The 7,614-nt window shown below is 43.7% G+C and overlaps 1 non-coding gene across 1 annotated transcript; it reads left to right on the plus strand.

The window, feature by feature from the left end:
* Positions 1 to 1,324: 1,324 nt before the first annotated feature.
* On the plus strand, positions 1,325 to 1,462 carry LOC119938113. The gene has a single exon (XR_005454350.1). It is a non-coding gene; the product is annotated as a small nucleolar RNA SNORA7 (small nucleolar RNA).
* Positions 1,463 to 7,614: the final 6,152 nt, after the last annotated feature.

Consider the following 7,614-nt stretch of genomic DNA (forward strand, 5'->3'; position numbering starts at 1 on the left):
CACAGCAGACATGTGGGGTACCCAGGATTAGAACCCATGACCACTGACTCCCAAGCCCGTGCTCTTTCCACTGAGCCATGCTGCTTCTCTGGGAAGGGATTGTCTCTCTGTGTTGCCGAATTGTACTTCCTAAGTGCTTAGTACAGCGCTCTGCGCAAAGCACTCAATAAATATGATTGAATGAATGAATGAATAGGGCTCGCGATCTTAATCCCCAATTTACAGATGAGGTAACTGAGGCACAGAGAAGTGAAGTGGCTTGCCCCAGGTCACACAGCAGACTGACTCGTGGTGGAGCTGGGATTAGGAGAACCAGATCCTCTGACTCCTTAGCTCGTGCTCTTTCCACTAGGCCATGCTGCTTCCCAATCTACCCCAGTGCTTAATACAGTGTCTGGCACATAGTAAGCGCTTTACAAATACAATAAAAAGAATGCAGGGGGAACTGGGGAGAGAGGTGCGAATGGCTCAGCACAAACCATCACATCGACTGCAAAAACAACACAAATGCATGTCCTGTTGCAGATAGGAAATGTCTTACCTCTCTTAACCACTCGTGTCTAAGCAATGCCCAGCCAAATGACAAGAGGCCAGAAAAGAGGTATTTTGGTGTTTTTCGGGAGCAAGTTTGCAAATGAGTCTCCCCTTTGAGGAAGAGAATGAAATATGGGAGTCAATCCTGATGAGCGGGATTGGATTCCTCAGAAAGCACGTGCTCCTCACTCACCTACTTGGTTGCTGTCAGGATAACTGGCCCCTGCAAAATAAGTACTTTTTGAAACACTTCAGATAAGCTGAAATAGGATGAGTGTTCCTAGATCAAAGCAGATTCCCTGAAAATTTAATGGAGTCTCTTCTGAGGCCTGACTAAAAGGGTTGTAGACGCATGATTCAAGAGGTCAAGATGTATAAAAATGTCTCCCTGTCATTGTGAAGACCAGGTTCTTCCTTTTATAAATGCCAACCCAACTCCTTAGCACACTCTTGTAAAAAGATGGAGGCTTGAGAATTTGATCGGTGTTCTGGTTTCCATCTTCGATTCTCCAAACAACAATAAAAGAAATGAATCACAGAAGTGTTAAGTGCTTTTGGTAGGGATGATCTTACTATTTGTCCTAAGGCAGTACTTGGTTTACCTGATGTACCGATGCTTTGAAATACTATTTTTTTTCCTGTTTCCTTGGTTTTCAGAGGTGGAAGAGACCTCCGCCAACCTTTATGAAGCCAAACTGAGTACCATACTGAACACGGGCTTACCAGAATGGATGTTTACCACAATTGGGGTGGTTTACCAAAAAAAAATTAATGATCTAATTAAAGACCTGCCCTCTCAGGGTGGCACCTGGAGAGTTTCCAGTACTCGACCAGTCTCGACTATGGGAGGGAGAGTCAAGCAGAGGCCTATCCATTCCATTCCTAGCTAGGGCAGTGGCTAGTGAGTGGCAGGCAATCTGCTACAAGTCAAAACTCCCCTGTGCTGGGCAGCAGCGGCCTGGGAGAGAGTCAAGGGTGGAGACCCAGGTTTAATGCACGGAAGGAGGCAATGGTAAACCGCTTCCGTATTTTTACCAAGAAAACTCAGTGGATCCACTACCAGAACAATTGCAGATGGAGGCGGGGCGTTCTGGGAGAGATGTGTCCATGGCGTCGCTATGCGATGGACACGATTCGACAGCGTAAGACAACAATTAAAGGCCGCATTTGGAATTCACTAATTCACTTGAGGTAACGTCATTTAATGGCTGATACTATTCATTGATTTTCAAAAAAGTTGTTGAACATTCTTTAGTTTTCAAATGCTATGTGAAAGTCATTTTTGAGTGTTTTGCAAATATGAATCAGCAGATTTTTGAGGAAAAAAAGCAACTCCATGTCTGAAAAATGCCACCTTCTTTTGAACCAGAGGATAGCCTCACCTGGCAACTCATTCATTCATTCAGTCGTATTTATTGAGCGCTTACTGTGTGCAGAGCACTGGACTAAGCGCTTGGGAAGTACAGGTCGGCAACAGATAGAGACGGTCCCTACCCAACGACGGGTTCACAGTCTAGAAGGGGGAGACAGACGACAAAACAAAACGTGTGGACAGGTGTCAAGTCATCAGAACAAATAGAAATAAAGCTAGATGCACATCATTAAGTGCTTTGCACATAGTTAATACTTAATAAATACCATATTTATTATTCTTATTAAAATAAAGAGAATTCCAAGCCAGATGGAGGATGTCAGTCAATCGTATTTATTGAGCACTCACTGTGTGCAAAGAACTATACTAAGCGCTTGGGAGAGGACAACATAACAATAAACGGACACATTCCCTGTCCACAATGAGCTTACAATCTAGAAGCAAATATGGTATCTGATAGATTTTGCTATGGACCTGATCCAAGTGAAATTCTGTCCGTTTTCACAATAAGATCAGCTTCAGGTTTGAGCCAGTCTGTATAGAGTAGAGAAAAATCTGAAATTTTTTTAAAAAATCAAATGTGGCGAACTACTTTGCTCCTGGGCCTCAGGTAAGTTTATTGCTGCAAAATTCAAAGTAAAAATTATGAGACTCTTAGCAAATTTAGCATATTCTCTGTAGGCCAATGCTGCTTCTCCAAGCAGGATGTGAAAGTAACAATATTTTGCATAGGAAGTATCATCATCAATCGTATTTATTGAGCGCTTACTATTTGCAGAGCACTGTACTAAGCGCTTGGGAAGTACAAATTGGCAACATTTAGAGTCCCTACCCAACAGTGGGCTCACAGTCTAAAAGTATACGGTGTATACCTTTCTTCTATTTGTGGAATTCATGCATTCATTCAATCAAATTTATTGAGCGCTTACGGTGTGCAGAGCACTGTATTAAGTGACAGTAAACTCCTTGAGGTCAGAGAACGTGTCCACCAACTCTGTTATATTACACTCTTCCAAGCGCTTAGTACAGTAAGCGCTCAATAAATACAACCGATTGAACTGGTAACAGGGTAGATAGTGCCCAAATGGCTGCTTTTCTGTGTAAGTTTCTCGCTGGGCTGACTCAGGCAAAAACCAGAAAACCGAAGGTATTGAATTTATTGTTCTCCATGGAAAAACTCATTTCTCTATCATGATTTTTTCCTATAAAGTAAACTTCCATTGAGGTCACCGGGAATAGAATGGAGAGGCAAATAGCTAATGAAGCAATTTATAAGAAGAAGAAGAAATTTGACAGGATTAAAATATCAAACAGAAACTCCTGGGCCTTTTACTGCATATATCGTAGATAGTAAAGTTTCCGTGCCACAGTGATTATATATGGACCTTGATCTTCAGATTGCTTCTAGAGTTACTGCTCTTTCTTTGGCTAACCCTGATGATGGGGATTGGACATTCGAGAAGCAGCGTGGCTCAGTGGAAAGAGCCCAGGCTTTGGAGTCAGAGGTCATGGGTTCAAATCCTGGCTCCGTCAGCTGTGTGACCTTGGGCAAGTCACTTAACTTCTCTGTGCCTGTTACCTCATCCGTAAAATGGGATTAAGACTGTGAGCCCCACGTGGGACAACCTGATCACCTTGTAACTTCCCCAACGCTTAGAACTGTGCTTTGCACACAGTAGGCACTTAACAAATACCATCATTATTATTATTATTATTATTCAGAAAATATGTTAACTGATCACTCTCCGACTCTATTGTAGTAAGTATACCTGGCTCCTGCAAAATAAGTGTGGCTTGGAATACTTTGGATGAGTTGCTATAAACTTAGAGTTCTTAGATCCAAGCTGATTATTTGGAAATTAAATGAAGTCGTCTCCCAATCCGATTCTCCATTTTCTCAATTGTAAAATGGGGAGAGAAGATTATAGATTCAAAACATTTAGAGGCGCCAAGAGAAAATTCTCTGTGGGGACATTTTCAGTCAATGAATCAATCAATCTTGATCTTCAATTGACTGAATGATTGAAAACGTCCCCACAGAGTATTCAATCTTGTTTATTGAGTGGAGTGCTTACTGTGTGCAGAGCACTTTACTGTGTGCAGAGCACTGCACTAAACATTTGGGAGAGTACAGTATAACAGAGTTGGTAGACACATTTCCTGCCCACAAACAGCTTATAATCTATAGTCAGACCAGTGTTTTCTGGATAGGTAGTTTACCACGGAATGCTAAGTTATATAAAATTAGAATTTCCTTATATTTTTCAGAATCAATCAATCAATCATATTTATTGAGCACTTACTGTGTGCAGAGCACTGTACTAAGTGCTTGGGAAGTACAAGTTGGCAACATATAGAGACAGTCCCTACCCAACAGTGGGCTCACAGTCTAAAAGAAGAAGAAAAAGCCCTTTGAGCATTACCCATAGGAAGCACAATTTTAAGGTTCCCTGCCAAAAATATTTTCAAATAAGTGTCACACTCTACATTAGACAACACAGTAGTGTAATAATGAAATTTCTCAGCTCATGTCTGAAAGGAAGCACATTATTTGAGTTCTGCTTCGAGCACATACTATTATTTCCAAGCTTCTGCTGTATTGCAAGTCCCAGGTAAGTGTTCTAAAGGTACTAAAGGTCTCACAAGCCCGCAACCTTGGTGTCATCCTCGACTCCGCTCTCTCATTCACCCCTCACATCCAAGCCGTCACCAAAACCTGCCGGTCTCAGCTCCGCAACATTGCCAAGATCCGCCCTTTCCTCTCCATCCAAACCGCTACCCTGCTCATTCAAGCTCTCATCCTATCCCGTCTGGACTACTGCACTAGCCTTCTCTCTGATCTCCCATCCTCGTGTCTCTCTCCACTTCAATCCGTACTTCATGCTGCTGCCCGGATTATCTTTGTCCAGAAACGCTCTGGACATATTACTCCCCTCCTCAAAAACCTCCAATGGCTACCGATCAATCTGCGCATCAAGCAGAAACTCCTCACCCTGGGCTTCAAGGCTGTCCATCCCCTTGCCCCCTCCTACCTCACCTCCCTTCTGTCCTTCTCCAGCCCACCCTGCACCTTCCGCTCCTCCGCCACTAATCTCCTCACCGTACCTCGCTCTCGCCTGTCCCTCCATCGACCCCCGGCCCACGTCATCCCCCGGGCCTGGAATGCCCCCCCTCTGCCCATCCGCCAAGCTAGCTCTCTTCCTCCCTTCAAGGCCCTGCTGAGAGCTCACCTCCTCCAGGAGGCCTTCCCAGACTGAGCCCCTTCTTTCCTCTCCCCCTCGTCCCCCTCTCCATCCTCCCGTCTTACCTCCTTCCCTTCCCCACAGCACCTGTATATATGTATATATGGTTGTACATATTTATTACTCTATTTATCTATTTATTTATTTATTTTACTTGTACATTTCTAGCCTATTTATTTTATTTGGTTGGTATGTTTGGTTTTGTTCTCTGTCTCCCCCTTTTAGACTGTGAGCCCACTGTTGGGTAGGGACTGTCTCTATGTGATGCCAATTTGTACTTCCCAAGCGCTTAGTACAGTGCTCTGCACATAGTAAGCGCTCAATAAATACGATTGATTGATTGATTGATTGATACTTACTGTGCTTTGCAAACATTTTTTTTTGTTTATGTGAGCATCTTGCTTTCAGGAGTTCAGGGTTAAGTTCTGAGGTCCGACACATGCCTTAGACATCATTTGAATTGCAAGGGTTACCCCTTTGTCTTCTTTAGCCGTCAGTCAGTTGTATTTATTGAGTGCTTACAGTGTGCTGAGCACTGTAGTAAGCGCTTGGGGGAATATAATACAATAATAAAGATACACTCCCTGCCCACAATGAGCTTACAGTCTAGAGGACCATTAAAAGGAGTTTATGTGCATAAGGAAAACTTCCAATCAGTAATAAACCTGGACTTTTTTCCTGAATCATACTCCCAGCCTAAAATTCTGCGCTTTTTTATGGTATTTCTTAATCACTTACTATGAGGTAGACACTCTATTAAGCACTGGGGAAGAGTAAAGCCGAACAAATTGGACACAGTCCCTGTCCCACATGGGGCTCCCATTCTTAACCCCCATTTTACAGATAAAGTAACTGAAGCACAGAGAGGCTAAGTGACTTGCTCAAGGTCACGGAGCAGCCACGTGGCCAAACTGGAGTTAGAACCCAGGACCCCTGACTCTGAAGTCCATGCTCTTTACACTAGGCCACACTGCTTCTCCTGTTTCAGACTTTTTGTTTTCAGAGAGGATTGGTATCATGGTGTGTGGGAGAGATGGGAGGACCGAACTGAGAAAATGAATTCTATTTCTACAGAGAGAGTTTCTGTGCTTTTACTGCTTCGTCCCAGTAGTAATGGATTTATTGAGTGTCCAGGGGATGCATGGCTCTGTATTAAGCTCTTGGGCAGTGACTCATTTCCTGCCCAATCAATCAATCAATCAATCAATCGTATTTATTGAGTGCTTACTGTGTGCAGAGCACTGTACTAAGCGCTTGGGAAGTACAGTGTGGTACATAAGTGCTGTGGGGCTGGGAGGGCAGATGAATACAAGGAGCAAGTCAAGGCGATGCAGAAGGGAGTAGGAGAAGAGGAATGGAGGGTTTAGGGAAGGCCTCTTGGAGGAGATAATATAATAATAATAATAATAATAATAATAATAATAATAGTATTTGTTAAGCACTTACTATGTGCCAAGCACTGGTTATCCCACAAAGGGCTCACAATCTTCACCCCCATTTAACAGATGATGTAACTGAGGCACAGAGAAGTGAAGTGACTTGCCCAAAGTCACACAGCTGATAAGTGTGATGCTGAGAAGCAGCGTGGCTCAGCGGAAAGAGCCATGGCTTTGGAGCCAGAGGTCATGGGTTCAAATCTCCACTCTGCCAATTGTCAGCTATGTGACTTTGGGCAAGTCACTTAATTTCTCTGTGCCTCAGTGACGTCATCTGTAAAATGGGGATTAGGACTGTGAGCCCCCTGTGGGACAACCTGATCACCTTGTAACCTCCCCAGTGCTTAGAACAGTGCTTGGCACATAGTAAGCGCTTAATAAATGCCATTATTATTAAGTGGCAGAGCCAGGATGTGCCTTCAGTAAATCTTTGAAGTGTATAGATATATGTATATATCTATAGATATATAGATTCTGTCTAGAGGAGAACCTAGAACAGTGTCCCCAGGGCCGTAGTAATTTAGAGGTGCCTGGGGCTGGTGCCCAGGGGCGCTTACCAAATGAGCTGTCTTCGCCCTTAAATCCCTTGAAACTCTCTATGGCTGGATAGACCACGTTTTCTCCGGGTGGCCATTCCCTCACCCCCAGTTGAGCTCCTTCTGTCCCCTGAGCTCTGGCCTGGGGACAATCCTGGCAGGTCCAGGCTTAGGTGGGGCAGTGTGGGGGCCAGGTGGGATGGATGGATTTGTACTTCCCAAGCACTTAGTACATAGGGACTGTCTCTATATGTTGCCAACTTGTACTTCCCAAGCGCTTAGTACAGTGCTCTGCACACAGTAAGCGCTCAATAAATACGATTGATGATGATGATCTCTATATGTTGCCGATTTGTACTTCCCAAGCACTTAGTACAGTGCTCTGCATACAGTAAGTGCTCAATATATATGATTGAATGAATGAATGAATGCTCTGCCCATAGTAAAGCGCTCAATAAATACAATTGAATGAATGAATGAATGGAACGACTGGA

This window comes from Tachyglossus aculeatus, chromosome 1, assembly GCF_015852505.1.
Source record: "Tachyglossus aculeatus isolate mTacAcu1 chromosome 1, mTacAcu1.pri, whole genome shotgun sequence".
In the NCBI taxonomy this organism is placed as follows: domain Eukaryota; kingdom Metazoa; phylum Chordata; class Mammalia; order Monotremata; family Tachyglossidae; genus Tachyglossus; species Tachyglossus aculeatus.